Consider the following 22984-nt stretch of genomic DNA (forward strand, 5'->3'; position numbering starts at 1 on the left):
AGGAAGTGGAAAGGCCACTGGGCTGTATGTGTATCAAGTCAGAAGGGACCTACTTGGAGGGGGATTAGTATCCTAGCTCAACAGGTTAGATATTTGTTATTTTAAGAGCCTAAGGTCGGATACCTTCAGAACAGACCTTGTGTTCTGGACCATATGATGTCAAGGTTGGGATTGAAGGATGCCAAAGTTAGAATCAGAGGATGTGTCTCTCACGGTTAGACATGGTATGGTCCTGTTAGGCCTGGTTTGTTTTCATATCCATACTACCCAAAATACTAATGCTTCGGCTAGGTCCAGTCAGGGTGTTTGAGTGCAGTTTCGCTTTTACCAAGGTCTTTGGCTGTTCATTTTTCTTTTTCTTGTATGATGGCACTTCCTTCCCTGCAAAGCTCCTGCCACTGAACTGGAACTGATGGAGTCTAGAAAAAAAGCTAATACAATAAACTCTCAATTATCCGGCCCAGCACAATATCCATTGTTGCTGGCTTGGCTCCATTAAAGCAACATTCCGTGAAACTATGCAATACCCAGCACCAAAACGAGATGCAACCGGCAGTTCTATGCAATATCCAGCGTTGAGGTGCATCAACCAACTCGTAATCGGTAGTCAACCAGCGCTGTATTACTGTGCTGTATCGTTATTTTATTGTCTTTATTCTGTATTCATCCTTCACTCAAGGGAAAGAATTTTGGATAAAGGGTCATTCATTCATTCATTCATTGCCAGACGCCATGTATCCCAAATGGGGTGGCCAAGGGCTTAGAGTTAATTGTTTTACATATATGATGGATAATAACACAGCATCTGGCTCAATAATGAATATTTAGTCAACGGGGGGATACTATGCAATGTTTGGCATTTCACGTTACTCAGCACAGGGCCTGGCTGAATTACAACAAATAATTGAGAGCTGACTGCACTTTATGACCCGGGCACAGCAATTCCACCTGTCTTATATTCTCACATTCTTCAGGAAGGTAATTTTAGTACAATACACAACACAGATAACTGCTTGTTGTTTTTAGACCACAAAACATAGAGAACTAAATGAATTTTACCTATATTAGGGTATTTAAGGAAGCTGCCTGGGCACTCACGGCAGCTTGTTTACTGACGATCTCAATAACCTAACCCACATATACCTAAATAAGCAGCTTATCCCCACACACCCCTATAATTTCAACCACCCGGGGCTGCCACTCAACCTAACACTGGAAGTCCCAAATTGCTGTCAGACCTCATTTCTAACCTATACCCTAATGAACTTGTAAAACTGATTTGAAGAGGAAATTTGGAAGACCTGCACCTGTGTGGTAAAGTATTAATTTTAAAAAATATGCTTTTATACATAATGTTACCAGTAAATTACTTGAAAAATACCTGAACAATTTCTGAACTGAATTAATTACCGTAGTTGCAAAATAATTAGATCCCTATTACTGATTAAAAAGACGCGGAAGTAAAGCATACTTGTATCCTGGCTTTAATAATGTTTTACCAAATGCAACATCATGAGCAACATGACAATGATGCATAAAAATCCATGTGTCACAATGGCATCAGCTGGTATGATGCAGTGGGTCAGGCAAGGTTCGTATCAACTGCCCATCACACCATTACAACTAATTCACACAATGTACTTCACGTGCATATCAGCAAATTAACATATAAGACATGCAAAGGCTAAGAGGAATTTATGCATCAATATACCGTGCAACGACTGCTGTTATCAAAAGCGGCAGCCTCCAACTCGTACCTGTCACCGGTGCCTGAGGCTGGCAGTATGTAAACAAACTGGTTATCGTACTCGTACCCATACAAATAATTGTTGTATTTTGGCCAGCAGCCTTCATTGCTCTCCCTTTGCTACTTTTTCCTTCAGCTTCATCATTCCTTTCCTGTCTGCTCTCCTTTCTTCCTATTTCTCCCGTTCTCCCTGTCCCTTTGTATTTAAAATCTTCTTTCCACTCCAGCTGGCTTTGCACTGAGTGACAAGCTTAATGGTTTCCTGTAACACGGGAAACCATTTACATCGCACGGTGGTAGCCATGTAACTAATTAACAGGTTGATGTGGAAGCTACTGTGGTGCCCTTGTTCACTGGATGGAGTGACACAAATGCAGCGCCCATCCAGGCACCAAAACGTCACACTCATCCCCGCGCCTCGCTGTGGCAGGACAGTGTCTTCCACAGAGGAGCATTGGTTCACTGCACGGGACAACCCTGCAGGGTCAGTTGCATATCTTGCCTGTGGGCGATTGGTCTGCTCGGCAATACAGGCTAGGGTTACAAAATAAAATGGTTATCGTACTGAGTGGCTAAAGTGAGACTCACCTGCGAGGTTCACTTTTTGTTTGTTTATAAGTTAGAGAAAAGCCACATGGCAAGGTTTATCGACAGCTTCAGCAAAGGAAAACAAGTACAGTACAGTATAGAGAAATTCTAGTTTGAGACAATCCGTATAAGGTAAGGTCAAGGTCAGCAGCAAAGGTCAAATATCAAGGTCACTGGGCAAAATCAGGTCAAACGATTTTGATATGATCAGAACCAGAGTTAGTGGAAGGGTTAAGGGTTAGGCAAGAAGAAAGTAATTCAATGTTTAAGTGGTTTTGAAGGTCAAGGTAACAGAGCAGTCAGATAATCAGCCGTAGACCAGTCAGTGGACGCAGGTGTTGCACTCCCGGAATGCTCCTTGTTTGATTTCATTCTTGCCATCTCAGAGGATTTTATGCAGCCTGACCAGGACGTTCTGAACATACAGTGGGGTCTTCCAATATGCGAGAATGACAAAATGCAGCGAATACTGGAAGTTTTGCATTTAAGAAAACACTGAATCAATGGAACTAATATGGTGGACACCTCACCCTATCTGAACATGAAAGTGACAGCCCAAAAGTTAATGTGTGGTGTGGCCTACTGTATGATTGACTTGTGGGGCCATTTTTCTTTGCAGAGAAAACAGTGACTTCAACAAATTATCTTGATATGTTGGAAGGCTTCGTATTCCCTCAGATTGAAGATATGCCTGATGTCATTTTCCAACAAGATGGTGCTCCTCCTCGCTGGGCCAAAGTCGTTAGAGACGCCCTCAGTAAGACGTTTCCGGGTCGCTGGGTTGGCCGTGATGGACCAGTTCCAAGATGGCCCGACATAACTCCCCTCGATTTTTGTCTGTGGGTGTTTGTTAAAGATGCGGTGTACAGTACCATGGTGGCAAACGTGCAAGAACTTCGTGCTCGAATCACAGCTACATGTGCAATGGTGGACGCTAACATGCTGAGCAGAATATGGTAAGAAACTGAGAACCGACTATAGATGTTCTTCGTGCAACAATGGTGCACACGCTGAACTGTACTCATAGTGTGCACAAAACTTTTTGATCTGCTGTGTTACATGAAACAAACTGTAATGTTGTATCATTTACAGTTCTCAATATATTAACAGATGAAACTGGTCAAATAATTTCGGAACGCCCTGTATGCTATTTACCCATTACTGACAGTCATTTTAAGAAAGACTTTTGCTCAAAGAATTATGAATATAGTGTGCTTGGTAGCGCTCCAGTTGTATAATTGCGTTCTTAGCAACCTTACTGAGGCCGTCCACTTGCTGGCCTCCATAAGTCCTGACGGGTGGTAAAATCTGCTACATGTTCTTGACAACGTCCCTCAGTGTTGCTTCACCACAGCCAGGTTCACTGCCAATGCCTGAGTTCCTTTCACCTTGCGTATTCAACTTGATAACCTTCATTTTCAGCTCCAGTGTGGTCCTCCACCTCAAAACCGTATCACACTCCTAAACACAATCTTGCTAACTAATGAAAGCAAGACGCGGTGCCAAGGCACAGCAAACCCGTCCCCGGCAGTCATTTTAGTGCTGCTCTCGGGTCCCTGTCGTCTCGTCTATTCCTTCCTTCTTCCCTTCCTATCTCTTCTGTCTTTCTTTCCCTTCATTCTTTCCTCCTCCTTCTGCCTATGGGTGACTGTACACTGAATGACAAGCCAAATCGTTTCCTGTACATCAGGAAACCATTTACTACGTTCGGTGGTAACCATATGACTAAACTATGGCGCCTGGTGGTTTAGTGGGTAATTAAGGCGCTCCAGTCTGATTGAGCCGGTGTAGGTTTATATCCAAGGGGTTGTTGGAGTTTTTTGCTCACGTAATGCCACTCAGGGATGAGTGAGGCTGGTCACTCTCATCTTAAATGTCAGGACCAACTTGTCTAGCCCCGGGCTCCTACGCTCCTCATGAGGCAACACTGGATTAGATGATGATGATGAAATGGAGACGCCGGCGCAGGCGTCGGTGCGGGCGCGAACGGAGGTGGAGGAGGCGTCTGGGGTGTGGACGGAGGAGTAAATGTAGGACCAGGTGTGGACGAAGAGGCAGGAGAAGTGGAAGGAGGAGAAGCAGAAGGAGGAAATGTGGAAGAAGTTACAGGTGATGGAGACGCTTATAAGACGTAGAACCTGTTGTGGAGAGAGGAGGAGGAGAAGTAGCAGTAGAAGTAGAAGAGGAAGTAGCAGTAGAAGTAGAAGAGGAAGTAGCAGTAGAAGTAGAAGAGGAAGTAGCAGTAGAAGTAGAAGAAGAAGTAGCAGTAGAAGTAGAAGAGGAAGTACCAGTAGAAGAGGAAGCAGGAGGAAGTGTGTAAGAAGTGGCAGGTGAGGCGGTGAGGGCGTGGCTCACAGGAAGGCGCTAAGGAGACTGGCACAGACGCAGCTGCAGCCAAGACAAAAAGCTGCAGCCACCGAACCCAGCAGGTGCCCCACGCCCTGGCCCGCCTCGGAGACGTAGGAGGGGTAGAATGGGGGGTAGGAGGGGTAGGAAGGGGGGTAGGAGGAGCGAGGGGTGGGTTGAGGGGAGTAGAGGGAGGGGGTAGTAGGGAAGGGGGACGGGGAAGGAGGGATAGGCGAGGGGGCAATTGTGGGCTGCACCACTGCCTCCTCCACCTCGCCCTTCTTACCCTTACCCCTCTTCTTTCCCTTCTTCCTTCCCCTCTTCTTCTTTCCCTTCTCTTCCTCTCTTTTCTCCCTATTTTCCTCCTTTCTCTTCTTCTCTCTTTCACTCCTCCTCTCCTCCTCGCGCACTCTCTTCCTCCTCCTCTTTCTCCTCTTCTCTCTCTCCTCCCTCAAGAGCTTCTTTTCTTCCTCAGTGATAGCTCTCTCTTCCTCCATAAACTTCCTTCTCTCCTCCAACCTCCGCGTCTCCTGGTCTATCCTCCTCCTCTCCTGTGGTAGCCTCCTCTCCTCCTCCTTCAGCCTGGCCTCCTCCTCCATCAGCTGCTTCTCGTCCTCCACCAGTCGCTTTTCCTTGTCCAAAATCTTGTGTTCCTCCTCCAACAGCCGCCTCCTCCTCGAGTATCTCTTTCCCATCAAGAAAACTGGCATTATTTATCTAATTTACCTTTATCAACAACTTTCTGTGGTGAAGTACTAGGCAGGTCTCACCTTCCTTCCCAGCCCCACAAAAATGAGATGGTGAACTTCATGAAACAGAGACTAGTAACCAAGGAGACTCATGTCCACCTCCCCTGGCAGATGTTGTGCTGATGACTTGGTGCTGATTGCAGAGGATGTAAGGGAGGCGGAGGAAAGATTTAGGAAGTGGACAGACGGAATGGGGCACAAGGGTTTGTAAGTAAATGTAAATAAACCAAAGTGATGATATCTAGGGTTGGTGGCGGTACTGTCAAAGCAGAGGGAGTGTGGTCATGTGTGGATACTGGCAGGCTCAGACGTACAGAAATGACGATGATTAGGTGGATGTGCAGCGCGTCCTTGAATGTCAGGCCTGGAGGGGCTAGATTAACGATGGAAGAGTTGAGAGGAAGGATGGGACTGGAGTGTATTGGTGTTGTGATGAGGAGGGGTAGATTGAGATGGTTTGGGAGGAAGAATGGGACTGGAGTGTATTGGTGTTGTGATGAGGAGGGGTAGATTGAGATGGTTTGGGAGGAAGGATGGGACTGGAGTGTATTGGTGTTGTGATGAGGAGGGGTAGCTTGAGATGGTTTGTGGGGAAGGAAGGATGGGACTGGAGTGTATTGGTGTTGTGATGAGGAGGGGTAGATTGAGATGGTTTGGGAGGAAGGATGGGACTGGAGTGTATTGGTGTTGTGATGAGGAGGGGTAGATTGAGATGGTTTGGGAGGAAGGATGGGACTGGAGTGTATTGGTTCTGTGATGAGGAGGGGTACATTGAGATGGTTTGGGAGGAAGGATGGGACTGGAGAATGAGGAGGCCACTGGAGTGTATTGGTGTTGTGATGAGGAGGGGTAGATTGAGATGGTTTGGGAGGAATGATGGGACTGGAGTGTACTGGTGTTGTGATGAGGAGGGGTAGATTGAGATGGTCTGGGAGGAAGGATGGGACTGGAGTGTATTGGTGTTGTGATGAGGAGGGGTAGATTGAGATGGTTTGGGAGGAAGGATGGGACTGGAGTGTATTGGTGTTGTGATGAGGAGGGGTAGATTGAGATGGTTTGGGAGGAAGGATGGGACTGGAGTGTATTGGTGCTGTGATGAGGAGGGGTACACTGGGATGGTTTGGGCATGTGGACAGGATGGAGGATGATAATCGGGTGCAGGAAGTGAGATGTGTGAACGTTGGAGGCAGAGCTGCAAGAGGCAGACCGAAAATGACCTGGGACGAGGTCTCAAGGTGTGACCTCAGGGATAAGAGAATGATTAGCCAGGCTGCCAGAGATCGAGCAGCATGGAGAGCCGTCATTAGATAGTCAAGGCCAATGCATGCATGTTGGAGTCTATAAACTCTATGATAAAAAGCCTGATGATGATGATGATGATGATGATGATGATGATTATACCACTAAGATATTAACATAACGTAATTGCTTTAACAGTGGGATGGATGGGTGGATGGTAGAGAAGTTTGTTGGTGCGTTGTTTTGCTGGGCGGCAGGTGGGTACAGTAGGTGGGTAAGTGGGTTTGTGGGTAAGGAGAAAGGTAGGTAGGCAGGGAGGTAGGTGTGCATGTAGGTAGATAGGTAGGTAGATATGTAGGCAAGTATGTAGGTAGGTAGGTAAGTAGGTAGGTACTGTAGGTAGGTAGGTAGGCAGGCAACTATGCATACTTAGGGAAGAGAGGTGTGTAGGTATGAAGGATGGTAGTAGGTAGGCAAACAGATGGGTAGGCAATCAGATAGGTAGGTAGGGAGGTAGGTAAGTGTAGGTAGGTAAGTAGGTAGGCAGGTAGAAATGTAGGTAGGTAGGTGGGTAAGTAGGTAGGTACTTAGGCAGGTAGGTAGGTAGGTAGGTGGGTAAGTAGATAGGTAGGTAGGCAGGTAGGTAGGCAGGTAGGTAGGTAGGTGGGTAAGTAGGCAGGTAGGTAGGTAGGTGGGTAAGTAGGCAGGTAGGTAGGCAGGTAGGTAGGTAGGTGGGTAAGTAGATAGGTAGGTAGGCAGGTAGGTAGTAGGTTATTAATTATTGTGCAATCGCGATCTGACTAATTTATTAAACTCTCTCTCTCTCTCTCTCACGTCTTGGGTAAATTGCAGGTGGACAGGTAAGAGAGATAGATAGAGAGAGAGAGAGAGAGAGAGAGAAGGGGGATTAAAAACGCAGGTAAGAGGGAGGGAGGGGAGGGGAGGGAGGGAGGGAGGGAGGAAAGGATAGTGGTAAAGGAGTGTGGGGATGAGAGGGAGGAAGAGAGGGAGAGGAGAGGAAAGGAAGGACGGAGAGAGGGAAGAACGGAGGGAGGGAGACACAGAGGGGAGGGAAGAAAGGCAGGATGTGAGAGGAGGAGGGGAAGAGAGGGAGGGGGAAGGGGGGAGAGAAAAAATGAGAAAGAGGGAATGACGAGAGAGGGAAGAGAAGAAAATGAGAAAGAATGATGAAAAATTAGAGAGAGGAAGAGAGGGGAGAGAGAGAGAGAGAGAGAGAGTGAGAGAGAAAAAAAGGTGGAAGAAGAGAGAGCGGAGGAGTTAAAAATGAAGGGGAGGAGGGAAAGAGTGAAGGAAAGGAGGGAAAGGGAGGGAGGAAATTAGAGAGAAACGTGAAGGGGAGAAGAGAATATGGGAGGAAGAGAGAAGGGAGGAGGAGGAAAGAGGAGGAAGAGGAGGAGGAGGAAAGAGGAGGAGGAGGAGAAGGAGGAGGAGGAGGAGAAGGAGGAGGAGGAGGAGGAAAGAAGGTGGACTATACAAATGAGAAAGAAGACACAAGGGATTAAGATGGTTGAAGAGGAAGTGAAAGAAAGGACTTTAGGAGAGAGAGAGAGAGAGAGAGAGCAGAATATCAACATGAATATCGACATACTTAAAAACTCCCTCTCTCTCTCTCTCTCTCTCTCTCTCTCTCTCTCCATTTACAGAAAACATTTACACACATGTACACATCTACTTACTGAAGAGCCTACGCGTGGTGGCACTGTGCACCCTGGATGGAGCAGTTGCGGCGTCCACCCAGGAGCCAACCCTCTTAATATTTCCCTGCACCTCGCCGTGGGAAGGGCCCTGGTGTGACCCCAGTGAGTCGGTGTGTACCATAAGGGGGCCCCGGATCCCTACACGGTGTACGGTATATACTGTACCGTACCTATAGGATGGATCCACAGAACCAGTGGCTTACTTGTGGTCGACTGGTCTGCTCGGCTACACACACTGGGTAAGGGTAAGCGGCAACAACAACAACAATTTCCTGGTGAGATTTGTACACGCTGAGTCAGATGTATGGGTGGTGGAAGAAAAAGCAGTGTTGTTGTTGGTGGTGGTGGTGGTGGTAGTGGTGGTGGTCGTAGTAGTAGTGGTGGTGATAATAGTTTTAGTACTGGTAATATTTGGTAGGAATTGCAGTGAATGGCCAAGTAAGTTAGATTTGAGGTGCGGTTTGACTAGTAACCAAGGAGACTCATTCCTCCCTGATAACTAAAGCTCGTCCAATTTTATGCCAGCACGACTCAGTATTGCAGATGTAAAATTGGCCAGTTGCATCAGATGACAACAGACGCCTTGTGCAGCAGCATGGAGAGGGTTAAGTCCAGCCTCTGTTATCACTGACCTATTGCACAGGACGCGCCAACACTCACACAACTGCCTGTAACCGTTCAAACATTTCAAAATTTCAGGTACAGCGTTGCCAAGGTTCAGTCTTTGGCCGTTAATGGCAACTTCCTAAGATGTTTCTTTTAGTATTCGTTTGACGTGTTTGTTTAATTTTGGTATCCCGTAGGCATTTCCTTGCATTTCTGTCAAGTATAACCAGAATTCTCATCATCTGGCCTATTTTGCCATATCTACATCTTGTTTGTTAAACAGTAACAAGATCCTGGGCAGGCGCCAACCTCGAAGGAATGCTGTGGTGAGGACGCAGAGCCGTAGCATCGTCTTTATTTTGCCTTTGAACTACAGTAAATAAGGTTCAGAAGCCAATAATCTCCTTAAAGATAAATTACCAAAACTTGTTTATTGCAAGCACGTCAGAAATAATCAAGGCATTACCTTTCAACAGTCAAGGATTTAAAATGAAATCAGCGTTGCCAATGTTGAGTAATGGTACACCTGAAGGAAGCTCCCGGTGATGCAGTCTTTTAAAAGAAACGAGCAACGTATATTACGATGATGATATTTTCACTTTATTTAAATCTTTCCATTATTTTTCTATCAAGGAAAATCAGACATATTACTTACTGACTGAAAACATGGGTAAAATATCATGGAACACTGGTTTTAATCGTCTTAAATTAACTGGAGCAATCTCAGGCACAATGTTGCCTTGGTCACGTGACTCCTGAGATGCAGAGCATCGTTCAGTCATCCCACGGGTCAGTGAGGGGGAGGGTGTTGGTGCGTGCAGCTCGTATTAACTTTGTGTTGTCCATCTATTAAACGTTTCCGACTGTGTTTCCCGTGATTACTGGATTACTGTGGAGGCGATGCAAGTGGCAGAAGTTCGGGGAGGGGAGACTATAGCTGTTATGGACACAATGTGAGTTGAAATTCATTATTATTATAATTATTACTATTATTACTCTTATTGCTACTACTATTACTACTACTACTACTACTGCTACTGCTAGTGCTGCTGCTGCTGCTGCAGCTGCTACAGCTATTATTATTATTATTATTATTATTATTATTATTATTATTGTTATTATTATTATTATCATCATCATCTAAGCTTTTCTTTCCTCATGACCTACAAACAGGTTGTCAATATACCTCTAATCTATTGAAAGTCAATAATAAATACATACATTTAATTCGTTTTTCAACCTACCTGCCCAGACGGATGTGCATACGTATATTCACAAGTCCACAACGCACCGTCCACTCACCCAATGTACTGATATTTTTAGTGGATAGATACGTATTGATAGTTGCAAAATCATATTAACAGTTGATTAAAAGGCATCGATATTATTTTCATTACCTGTCCGTCTACCTATAACTTTATCTCGTACGTACCATCCATTCACACAATGTAGTGATAGATTTATCAGATAAATATATGTAAATAGTTCCAAAAATAGATTAACTGTTGAATAAAGGTGTCAATATTTTTTTTCTTTACGTGTCAACCTACTTATCTATGTAGTAGGTACCATCCACTCACCCGATGTAGTGATAGATTTATTAGATAGATACATATACAATCAATCATTTCCTGTGGCACCCTCGGGGATGCATAGGGCCTCGATGAACTCACACCACCACATCCTATCTTGTGCTAACTCCTCAAGATCTCCCAAACACTCATCTCCAGCTTCCCGTCTCATTGTCCTCACCCACGTCTCTTTTGGCCTTCCTCTACCTCTCCTACCAGGTGCCACCCACCCTGGTGTACCTCGTACTATTCCCTGTCTCCTATACACATGTCCTAGCCACTTCCATCGTGAGAATCTAACATATTCATCGATCGGCTGCACTCCCGTTATTTCTCTAATTCTACTATTTGGTATCCTTTCCCACCACTTAACTCCTAATATTCTTCTAAGTGCTTTATTTTCAAACACCAAGAATTTATTTTCCATAGTCACTGTGCTGTACCAAGACTCGTGTCCATAAATTAAGATACTCCTAACCATTACCTTATAAAGTTTGATTTTTGTATGCACAGAGAAATTGTTATTATTCCAAATATTTTTAAGCATTCCCATTGCCTGATTAGCCTTCTTTAACCTTTCCTCGAATTCAAAGTTCAAAGAACCATCCTTGGCTAAATAAGTACCTAAATATTTAAACCTATCAACTTGCTTTACAACCATACCTCCAATTACACATTCCTGCGCATTTTCCATATTCATATTGATTATTTCAGTTTTTCCACAATTAATAACCAAACCCACCTTGCGACCTTCACTCACCAAACAGTCCAACACTCTCTGCATCTCTTCTGGCCCATCACAAATCAAAACTATATCATCTGCATAATCTAAATCCAAAAGTTTCCTGTTCTCTCCCCAAAGTATACCTGCACCGGTTTCTGTTCCAACACGTTTCATAATGTAATCAATGACCAATATAAATAGTAAAGGCGATAGAACACCACCTTGAATTACTCCGGACTTGACTTCAAACGAATCACTCAGACAACCATCAACCATCACTTTACAAAATGTGTCCTCATGCATGTTCATAATGACCCTCACAAACTCCTCTGGTATTCCATAATGTCTCATGATCTTCCCCATAGACTCTCTCGAAACACTATCAAAAGCCTTTTCAAAATCAACAAAACAAAGACTTAACGGTACTCTCATTTCATTAACTTGCTGCATCAAATGCCTAACTATAAAGATCTGATCATTGCAACCACGTCCCTTTCTAAAACCAGCCTGTTCATCCCTCAGAATACCCTCAACCACCGGCTCCAACCTATTTAACAACACTCTACTGAAAACTTTCAAAGCTATCGGTGACAAAGAGATTCCCCTCCAATTACCACATTCACTCAGGTCTCCTTTCTTCGGAACTTGAACAATTACACCATTCTTCCAAACTGATGGTAGTAATCCCGTCACCCATATCTTATTGAATAGCTTGGTCAAGATCATTATTAATCTATCCCCCTCCACTTTAAACATTTCCGGAAATAAACCATCCTCCCTGGTGCCTTATTATTCTTTAACTGTTTTACTGCTTTCTCCACTTCTGCAAGCCTCAACTCTCCTATTTCTATATTTAAATCTTCCTGAGCAGACGGTATATCCTCTTCTGGTGGTATTGGTCTATTAAGAACTGTCTCAAAATGCTCTTTCCATCTATTTTTAATATCTCCATCTTTGGTCAATAAATTTCCTTCCCTGTCTCTAATTGGTATTTCCTTGCGTTTACCTGCATTACCACTCAGTTCTCTAATCGATTCATATGCTATTCTTTGACTCTGTCCATCATTTTTGTTTATTAGGATTTCAGTCTCTGCAACCTTTTCATCCACACATCTTCTTTTATCTCTCCTAGCTAACCTTCTTATTTCTGAATTCAAACTCCAGTACGCAGCTCTTGCTAATTCAATCTCTCGTTCATCAACGCATTGCATCTCACTCCTCAATTTAGCCTCACCTCTCTTTTTTATCATATCCCACGTTTCCTCTGATATCCATTTCTTTCTCCTGAATCTATGTCTCCTTCCAATCGTACATTCAGCAGTCTCATGCAAAACTTTGTTCACATCCTCCCACATCTCATCTACACTTCTCTCCCCCTCTTCCAACGTTTCCAACACCAAAAACCTATTTCTGCATTCTAATCTGAATTCCTCCTTTTCTTCTCCTTCTCTTCTAAGCTTAACAATATCGTATCTACCAACACCAGATTTTTCCTTCTTCTGATTTTTAAGTTTAAACCTTATTTTTGCAATGCTGAGTTGATGGTCACTACCAATATCCGCTCCCCGTTTAACATGAACATCTAGCAGAGAACTTCTATGCCTCCTACTGATAGCGATGTGATCAATCTGATTTTTATATTTTCCACACGGCGACACCCAAGTTGTCTTGTGTATATTGCAATGCTGAAAGAGTGTGCCCCCGATGACTAAGTCATTTGCTAGACAGAAGCTTCCAAACCTCACTCCGTTTTCACTCATCCTACTACCAACTCCCATCTTACCCATACATGCCTCAAATCCCTCATTTGAACAGCCCATTACTGCATTAAAGTCTCCAACGCAGATCAAAACATCATGTCTAGGTACCCTTCCTACTCCTTCTTGCAACTTTTCATAAAATGTGTCTTTCCTTTCATCGAGTGCATCATTAGTAGGTGCATAACACACAAACAGACTGATGTTGCCATGATTTGATTTAAACCGTGCGTATAGCAATCGCTCATCTATAGGATCCCACTCACATAAAGCCTTATTTGTTTTACAACCCAGCAACAATCCTACTCCCTGATAATGCATTCCGTCCTGTCGGCCAGATATCAATAAACGTATACCATCCTCCAAATCCAACTTATCGACTCCAGTTAATCTAGTTTCTGTCAGAGCACAAATATCAAGTCCGTAATTTTGAAAAACCTTCACTAACTCATCGATTTTACCGTCATGATTTAGCGTTCTCACATTCCAGTTACCAATTTTAATTGTATTTTTTGCATTGACAAAGGAATTAGATTGTAACTGAGGCATATACATACTTGTTAAAATAGATTAAAAGTTGATATAAAGGCATGAATATTTATTTCATCTATCTGTTTGTCTACCTGCCTATCTGTCAATATAGTAGGTACCATCATCTCACCCGATGTAGTGATAAATGTATTAGATAATTACAGACTTGCAAAAATAGATGAGAAGTTGATTACAAGGCATCAGTATTTATTAATTTTACATGTCTGTCTACCTACCTATCTCTGTTAAGTAGATACGGTCCACTCACCCGATGTAGTGATGGATTTATTTGATAGGTACATATAGATAGTAAAATGGATTAAAAATTGAATAAAAGGCATCAGTATTTATTTTCTCTACCTGTCCGTCTACCTATTACGGTACCTATCTACCTAATAGGTACCATCCACTCATCCGATGTAATGACCGATTGACTAGATCGCTACGTACGGATAGTTCAAAAATTTGATTAAAAGATGATTAAAAAGCATTACAGCTTTTTCTCTACTCTGTCTACGTACGGTACATATATATCTATATATTAGGTACCATCCACTCACCCGATGTAGTGTCAGAGTTATTAAGTAGATACGTATACATAGTTATTAAAATAGATTAAAGCTGATTAAAAGGCTTCAATATTTATTTTCTCTACCCTATCTATCTATCTGCTAGGTTCCATCCATTCAACCGATGTAGTGACATTTATTAGATAGATACATATGTATAGTTGCAAAAATAGATTATAAGTTGAATAAAAGGCATCAAAGTTTATTTCCTCCTTATCTCTCTCTACGTTCCTATCTATCTAGTAGATACCATCCACTCACCTGATGTAGAGATAGATTTATTAGATGCATACTTAAAGATAGTGGTAGAATTAGATTGAGTTGATCAGAAGGCACCGGCATCAATATTAATTTTCTCTACCTGTCTGTCTGCCTACCTATCTGCCTATCTTAAAGGTACCATCCCCTCACCCGATGAAGTGGTAGGTTTATTAGATAGATACACACACCAATTGTTAGTTGCAGAAATAGATAAAAAGTTTATTAAAAGACATCAGTATATTATCTGTCGACCTGTCTTTCTGTCTACTTATCTGTCTATCAAGTTCATACCATCCACTCACCAGATGTAGTGATGGATTTATTAAGTACATATAGATAGTTGTAGTAATAGATTAAAAGTCGTTTAAAAGCTACTGATATTTAGTATCTCTACCTGGCTTCCTACCTACCTATCTGTCTATCAGGTAGGTACCATCCACTCACCTGATGTAGCCTAGATGTAGATTTATTAGATACATACATTTAGATAGTTGCATATATACATTAAGAGCTGATTCATAAGCTTCAGTATTTATTTTCCCTACCTGTCTGTCTGCCTGCCTTTCCGTCGATGAAGTTGGTACCATCCACTCACCCAGTGTAATGACAGATTTATTATATTCATATAGACAGTTAAAAAAAGATTAAAAGTTGATTAAAAGGCCTCAATATATATTTTCTTTACCCAGTCTGTCCAGTAGGTACTATCCACTCACCCGATGTAGTGATGTACCCGATGTTGTTAATACATACCGGTATAGATAGTTGCACAAATAGACTGAAAGTTGGGATTAAAAGGCATCAATATTTTTTTCCTCTGTTTGCCCGACTACCTACCTATCTTTCAAGTAGGTACCGTCCACTCATCCGATGTAGTGATCGATTTATTAGATACGGTACATAATAAATATATATAGTTGCAAAAATAAGTTAAAAGTTATTTAAAAGGCATCAGTATTTATTTTTTCTACCTGTCTGTCTACTTTCCGTATATCTACCTAGTAGGTACCATCCATTCACCCGATGAAGTGATAGCTTTATTACCGGTAGATAGATCCATATAGAATTATAGATAGTTGCAAAAATAGATTAAAAGTCGATTAAAGGCATCAATATTTATGTAATCCACATGTGTTTCTGCCTACCTATCTGTCTATCATGTACCATCCACTCATCCGATGTAGTGATAGATTTATTAAGTACCGCAGATACATACCGGTATAGATAGTTGGAAAAACAGATTAAAAGCTGAGTTAAAGACATCAACATTTATTTTCTCAATCTTTCTTTCTACCTTCCTATCTGTCTATCCAGTAGGTACCATCCACTCATCCGATGTAGTGACAATTATTAGATACCTACGGTATACTTAGTTTAAAAAACAAATTAAAAGATGATTAAAATACATTACAGTTTTTTTCTCTACCTCTCAGTCTACTTACCTATCTATCTAGTAGGTACCATCCACTCATCCGATGTAGTGACATTTATTAGATAGATATTTATGCATAGTTGGAAAAATAGACTAAAAGGTGATTAAAAGGCATCAGTATTTATTTTCTCTGCCTTGTCTATCTATCTAGTAATTCTGGTAGGTGCCATCCACTCACCTGATGTAGTCATAAATTTATTAGTACATACGTATAGGTAGTTGTAGAAATAGGTTAAAATTTTTGAAAGGCATCATAATTATTTTCTCTTCTCTCTCCACTTACCTATCTGTGTATCTTGGTGATACCATCCACTCACCCGATGTAGTGAAGGTTTTATTTGATAGATAATATTGATTGTTGCAGAAACAGATATATAAATGTTGATTAAAAGACATCAGTATTTATGATGTCTACCTTTCTCTCTACCTACCTATCTGTCTGTCTACTGGGTACCATCCACTCACCCACTGTAGTGATAGATTTATTAGGTTGATTCACATGAATATTTGCAAAAACAGATTATAACTTTATGAAAATGCATCAGTAACTATTTTATCTAGTTGTTTGTCTACTTAGGCCTACCTATTTGTCTATATAGTAGGTACCATCCACTCACCCGATGTAGTGATAAATCTATAAGGTAGATAAATACAAAGGGCTGCAAAAATAATTGAAAAGTAGATTGAAAGGCATCAGTATTTATCTCTACATGTGTCTACATACCTATCTGTATTAAGTGTATACCATCCACTCACCCGATGTAGTGATAGATTTATTAGATAGGTACATATAGACAGTTGCAGAAATAAATTAAAAGCCAATTAATTCATCAATATTTAATTTCTCTACCTTTCTATCTACCTACTGTCTATCTACCTGCTAGGTACCGTCCACTCACCCTATGTAGTGATAGATTTATTGGATAGATACATACGGTATAGTCGAAAAAATATATTAAAAAGTTGATGAAAAGGCATTAACATTTTTTGCCTTTACCTCTGTCTACGTACTGTATCTGTCTATCTAGTAGGTACCATCCACTCACCCGATGTAGTGATAGATTTATTAGATGGATATATATACATAGCTGAGAATATACGTTAAAAATTGATTAAAAGTCATCAGTATTTACTTTATCTACCCTGTCTATCTATCTAGTAGGTACTTACCATCCACTCACCCGATGTAGTGACAGATTTATTAGATGGATAGATGTACGTAGCTGAAAAAATACATTAAAGGTTGATTAAAAGGCATCAATATTTACTTTATCTACCCTATCTATCCATCTATCTAGTAGGTACCATCCACTCACCCGATGTAGTGACGGATTTATTATATGGATACATGTAGATAGATACAATGATAGATTAAAAGTTGATTAAAAGGCTTCAATATTTACTTTCTCTACTGATCTGTTTCTCAAGTAGGTATCATCCACTCACCCAATGTAGTGATAGATTTATTAGATGGGTACATGTAGGTAGATACAAATATAGTTTAAAAGCTGATTAAAAGGCATCAATACTTTATCTATCTGTTTATCAAGTAGGTATCATCCACTCACCCGATGTAGTGATAGGTTCACTAGATTGGTACATGTAGATAGATACAAATATACTGTAGATTAAAAGATGGAGGGATGGAGTGGAGAGGTATATGAGAGGGCGGTGTGAGCTGGGAGCATGGCAGTGAAATGGCGGGGGACAGAGTGACATGGAGGCGATTTGTTTGTGGCCACCCCTTACGGGATTAAGGCGTCTGGCAATAGATAGATAGAGTACAAGTTGATTAAGACCACCACTAGTGCAGCAGTAGCCGCCACACAAATGCCTGGTGTCACTGTGTGGGGGGAGAGGTGACGGCAGGAGGAAGGCTGGGGCGGCTGATGGCTCCCACCCCTGCCTCGTCCCTCCCCAGCCTTCACACACAGTCACCAGACAGATCAGTGCTGCTGCTGCTGCTTCGCTTAACACTTGGCTCAGAGTTACTATTTCCAAGTGGTGAGCCAGTGTACAACGCGAAACTCTCCTCGGCTGTACCCGATAAATCTGTCACTACATCGGGTGAGTGGATGGTACCTACTAGATAGACAGATAGATACATACATAGAGAAGTAGAGGAAAAAGTGTAATGCCTTTCAATCATCTTTTAATCTATTTTTGCAACTATATGTATCCAAAAAATCTATCACTACATCATGTAAGTGGATGGTACCTACTAGGTAGATAGACAGTAGGTTGACAGACGAGTAGATAAAATAAATATTGATGCCTTTTAACTTTTAATCTATTTTCCTAACTACCTATATGTATCTAAAATAAATCTATCACTACATCCGGTGACTGGATGGTATCTACTAGATATTCATAGGTAGGTAGACACACATTTAAGGAAAGTAAATACTGATGCCTTTTAATCAACTCTCAATCTATTTTGGCAACTATCAATATTTATTAAATCTATCACTAAGTTGGGTGAGTGGATGGTACCTACTAGATAGACAGGTAGGTAGGTAGACGAACAGGTAGATAAAATATTGATGCTTTTTAATTAACTTTTGATCCTTTTTTGCAACTATCTAGATATATTTATCTAATAAATCTATCACTACCGATACATCGGGTGAGTGGATGGAACCTACTAGATAGATAGACAGGGTACAGATAATACATATTGATGCCTTTAATCAACTTTTAGTCTATTTTTGCGACTATCAGCAGTATATTTATGTACAGTATGTAACAAATCTATCACTACATCGGGTGAGTGGATGGTAGCCTACCTACTAGATAGAGGGATAAGTAGGTAGATAGACGGGTAGAGAAAATAAATACTGATGCCTTTTAATCACATTTTAATCAATATTGCAACTATCTGTATGTATCTATCTAATAAATCCATCACTACATCTGTTGAATGGATGGTACCTACTAATTTAAAGATAGGTAGGTAGACAGACATGTAGAGAAAATAAATACTGAAGTCATTTCGCAACTATCTCTATGTATCTGTTTAATAAATCTATCACTACACTGGGTGAGTGGATGGTACCGTACCTTCTATAAATAGGTAGGTAGACAGACATGTAGAGAAAATAAATACTGATGCCTTTAAATTAACCTTTAATCTATTTTTTGCAACTATTTATATCTATCTATCTGATACATCCATCACTACACTGGGTGAGTGGATGGTACCTACTGGATAGACAGATGCGTAGGTAGACAGACAGGGTAGAGAAAATAAATACTTAATCTATTTTTGCAAGTAGGCCTATCTAAAAGTATCTCTCTCATAAATCTTTCATTACATCGGGTGAGAGGATGGTACGTAGTAGATAAGTAGGTCCATAGGTATGTAGACAGACAGGTAGAGAAAATACTGATGTCTTCTAATCAACTTTTAATTTATTTTTACGGCTGCCCATATTTATCTATCTAATAAATCTATCACTACATCGTGTGAGTGGATGGTACATACTTTATAGACATACAGGTAGGTAGACAGACAAGTAGAGAAAATAAATACTGAAGCCTTTTCGCAACTCTCTATATGTACTTGTCTAATAAATCTGTCCCTACATCGGATGAGTGGATGGCACCTATTCGGTAGAAGGACGGTAGGTAGACAGACAATTAAATAAAAAAATATTGATATCTTTTGATCAACTATTAATCTATTTTTGCAACCATCTATATGTGTCTATCTAATCAATCTATTACTACATCGGGTCAGTGGATGGTACCTAGGAGACTGATAGATAGATAGGCAGGTGGATAGACAGGTTGATAAAATTAATACTGGCGCCTTTGAATCAACTTTTAATCCATTTTTGCAATTATCAATATTTGCCTGTCTAATCAATCTATCACTAGATCGAGTGAGTGGATGGTACCTACTTGATAGATTTATAGGCAGGTAGTCAGAGTAGAGACAATAATTGCTGAAGCCTTTTAATCAACTTTTAATCTGTTTTTGCAATTATCTATAAGTATCTATCTATTAAATCTATCACTACATCGAGAGAGTGGATGGAACCTAGTAGATAGACAGACAGGTGGGTAAAGAGACAGATACAGAAAATAAATATTGATGGCTTCTAATTAACATTTAATCTATTTTACGACTATCTACATGTAACTCTAAAAAAAAATCTATCACTACATCGGGTGAGTGGACGGTACCTTGAATACGGATAGACAGGTGGGCATACCGGTAAAGAAAACGAAAATTAATGCCTTTTAATCAACTTTTAATGTATTTTTGCAACTGTCTTTATGTGTCAGTCAAATCAATCCAACACTACATCGGGTGACTGGATGGTACCCATTAGACAGATTAATAGTTAGGCACATAGACAGGTAGATAAAAAAAAAAAATATTGATGCCTTTTAATGAAATTTTGAGGTATTTTTGCAGCTATGTATATGTATGTATCCAATAAATTTATTACATCAGGTGAGTGGACGGTACCTAGTAGACAGATAGACAGGTAAAAAGGACAGAGAGGTAGAGAAATTTTTTTTTAATGCTTTTTAATCATCTTTTAATTTACTGCTGCAACTATCTGTAGGTATCTGTCTAATAAAGCTGTTACTACAGCGGATGAGTGGATGGTACCTACTAGGTAGATAGACAGATAGATAGGAAAATAGACAAGCCGGTTGAGAAAATATTGATGCCTTTTACTCAACTTTTAATCCATTTTTTGCAGCTATCTGTATGTATCTTTCTAATAAATCTATTACTAAATCGGGTGAGTGGATGGTACCGGTACCTAAGAGATGGACAGATAAGCAGGCAGACAGACAGGTAAATAAAATAAATAGTCATTCCTTTAAAAAAAACTTTTAATCTGTTTTTGCAATTATCTATATTTATCAATCTAAAAAAAAAAAATCTATCACTAGATCGGGTGAGTGGATGGTACCTGCTTGATAGATTTATATATAGGTAGACAGACAGGTAGAAAAAAATAATTACTGAAGCCTTTTAATCAACTTTTAATATATTTTTGCAACAATCTATAAGCATTTAACTAATAAACCTATCACTACATCGGAAGAGTGGATGGTACCTAGTAGACTGATAGGTGGGTAGAGAGAATGATAGAGAAAATAAATATTTATGCCTTTAAATCAACTTTAAATCTATTCTTCAACTATTCATATGTATCTATCAAATAAATCTATCACTACATCGGGTGAATGGATGGTACCTTCAAGATATATACGTACGGCAGGCATACTGATAGAGAAAAAAAAATCTTGAAGCCTTTCAATCATCTTTTATGTATTTTTTTCAACTATCATTACCGTATGTACCCGGTATCTAATAAATTTATCACGACATCGGGTGAGTGGATGGTCGAGATAGATAGGTAGGGCAGATAACAAATATTGATGCATTTAAATCAACTTTTAATCTATTTTTGTAACTATGTGTACGTATCTATCTACCGTAATGAATCTGTCACTACATCGAATGAGTGGATGGTACCTACTAAATAGACAGAGAGGTAGACAAACAAGTAGATAAAACAAATTTCCATGCCTTTTAATCAACTTTGGATCCATTTTTGCAGCTATGTGTACCTGTCCAATAAATATATCACATCATCGGGTGAGTGGATGGTACCTACTTGGTAGATAGACGGTAGGCAGACCGACAGGTAAAGAAAATAAATATTGATGTCTTTTAATCAATTTCATTTTTTTTTTTCGGCTATCTTTATGTATCTAATAAATCTATCACTACATCGGGTCAGTGGATGGTACCTACAAGACAGACAGACAGGCAGAGAAGTAAATAAACTCAATATTGATGCCGTTTGATTAACCTTTAATCTATTTATGGCGACAATCTATATGTACGTACCTATCTGATAAAACCTTCACTACATTGGTGAGTGGATGGTACCTACTAGATAGATAGATGGGTAGATAAACAGGTAGATAAAAAACAGTGATGTCTTTTAATCAACTTTTAATCTATTTTTGCAACTATATATACGTATCTATCTAATAAATCTATCACCACATCGGATGAGTGGATAATAACTTCAAGATAGACAGATAGGCAGACAGACAGGTGCAGAAAATATATATTGATGTCTTTTAATCAACTTTTAATCTATTTTTGGAATTACCTATATGTATCTGTCTAATAAATGTATCTCTACATCAGATGACTGGATGGTAACTATTAAATAGATAGGTAGGTTGAAAAACATGTAGCGAAAATAAATACTGATGCCTTTTGATCAACTGTTATCTATTTTTGCCACTGTCTGTATGTACCTACCGTATCTAATAAAACTACCAGTACATCGGGTGAGTGGATGGTATCTAGTTAATATACAGATAGGTAGGTACAGACATGTAGAGGTGATAAGTATTGATGCCTTTTGATCAACTGTTATCTATTTTTGCCACTGTCTGTATGTTCCTACCGTATCTAATAAAACTACCAGTATATCGGGTGAGTAGATGGTACGTACTAGACAGACAGATAGGCAGGTACGGTAGGCACACAAGTAGAGGAAATAAATATTGATGCCTTTTCATCAGTTTTTAACCTGTTCTTACAACTATCTATACCAGTATGTATCTATCATTTGTCACTACATCGGGTGAGTGGATGGTACCTACTAGACGGGCACACAGGTAGGGAGACAGACATGTACAGAAAATAAATATTTGTGCCTTTTAATCAAACTGTAATAAGTTATTGCCAGACGCCTATCTTTCTATCAAGTAGGTACCATCCACTCACCGGCTGTTGTGGTTGATTTACTTGATAGAAACATATAGGTAGTTGTGGAAAATTATTAAAAGCTTATTAAAAGGAATCAATATTTTTTTTACTACCTGTCTGTCTACCTACCAAAACGTCTTTCAACAGGTACCATCCACTCACCCGATGTACTGTAGCCTAGAGGTACATTTATTAGATTGATACCTACAGATAGTTGCATAGGTACGGGATTGAGGCGTCTGGCAATAGATAGATAGATAGAACTATCTATATGTATCTATAATACATCAAGCAATACATCGGGTGAGTGGATGGTACCTACTGGATAGACAGGAAGGTTGAGAGACAGGTAAAGTAAATATTGTTGCCTTTTAATCAACTTTCAA

This window comes from Coenobita brevimanus, chromosome 58, assembly GCF_032717465.1.
Source record: "Coenobita brevimanus isolate Jiangsu-jjx chromosome 58, ASM3271746v2, whole genome shotgun sequence".
Lineage (NCBI taxonomy): Eukaryota > Metazoa > Arthropoda > Malacostraca > Decapoda > Coenobitidae > Coenobita > Coenobita brevimanus.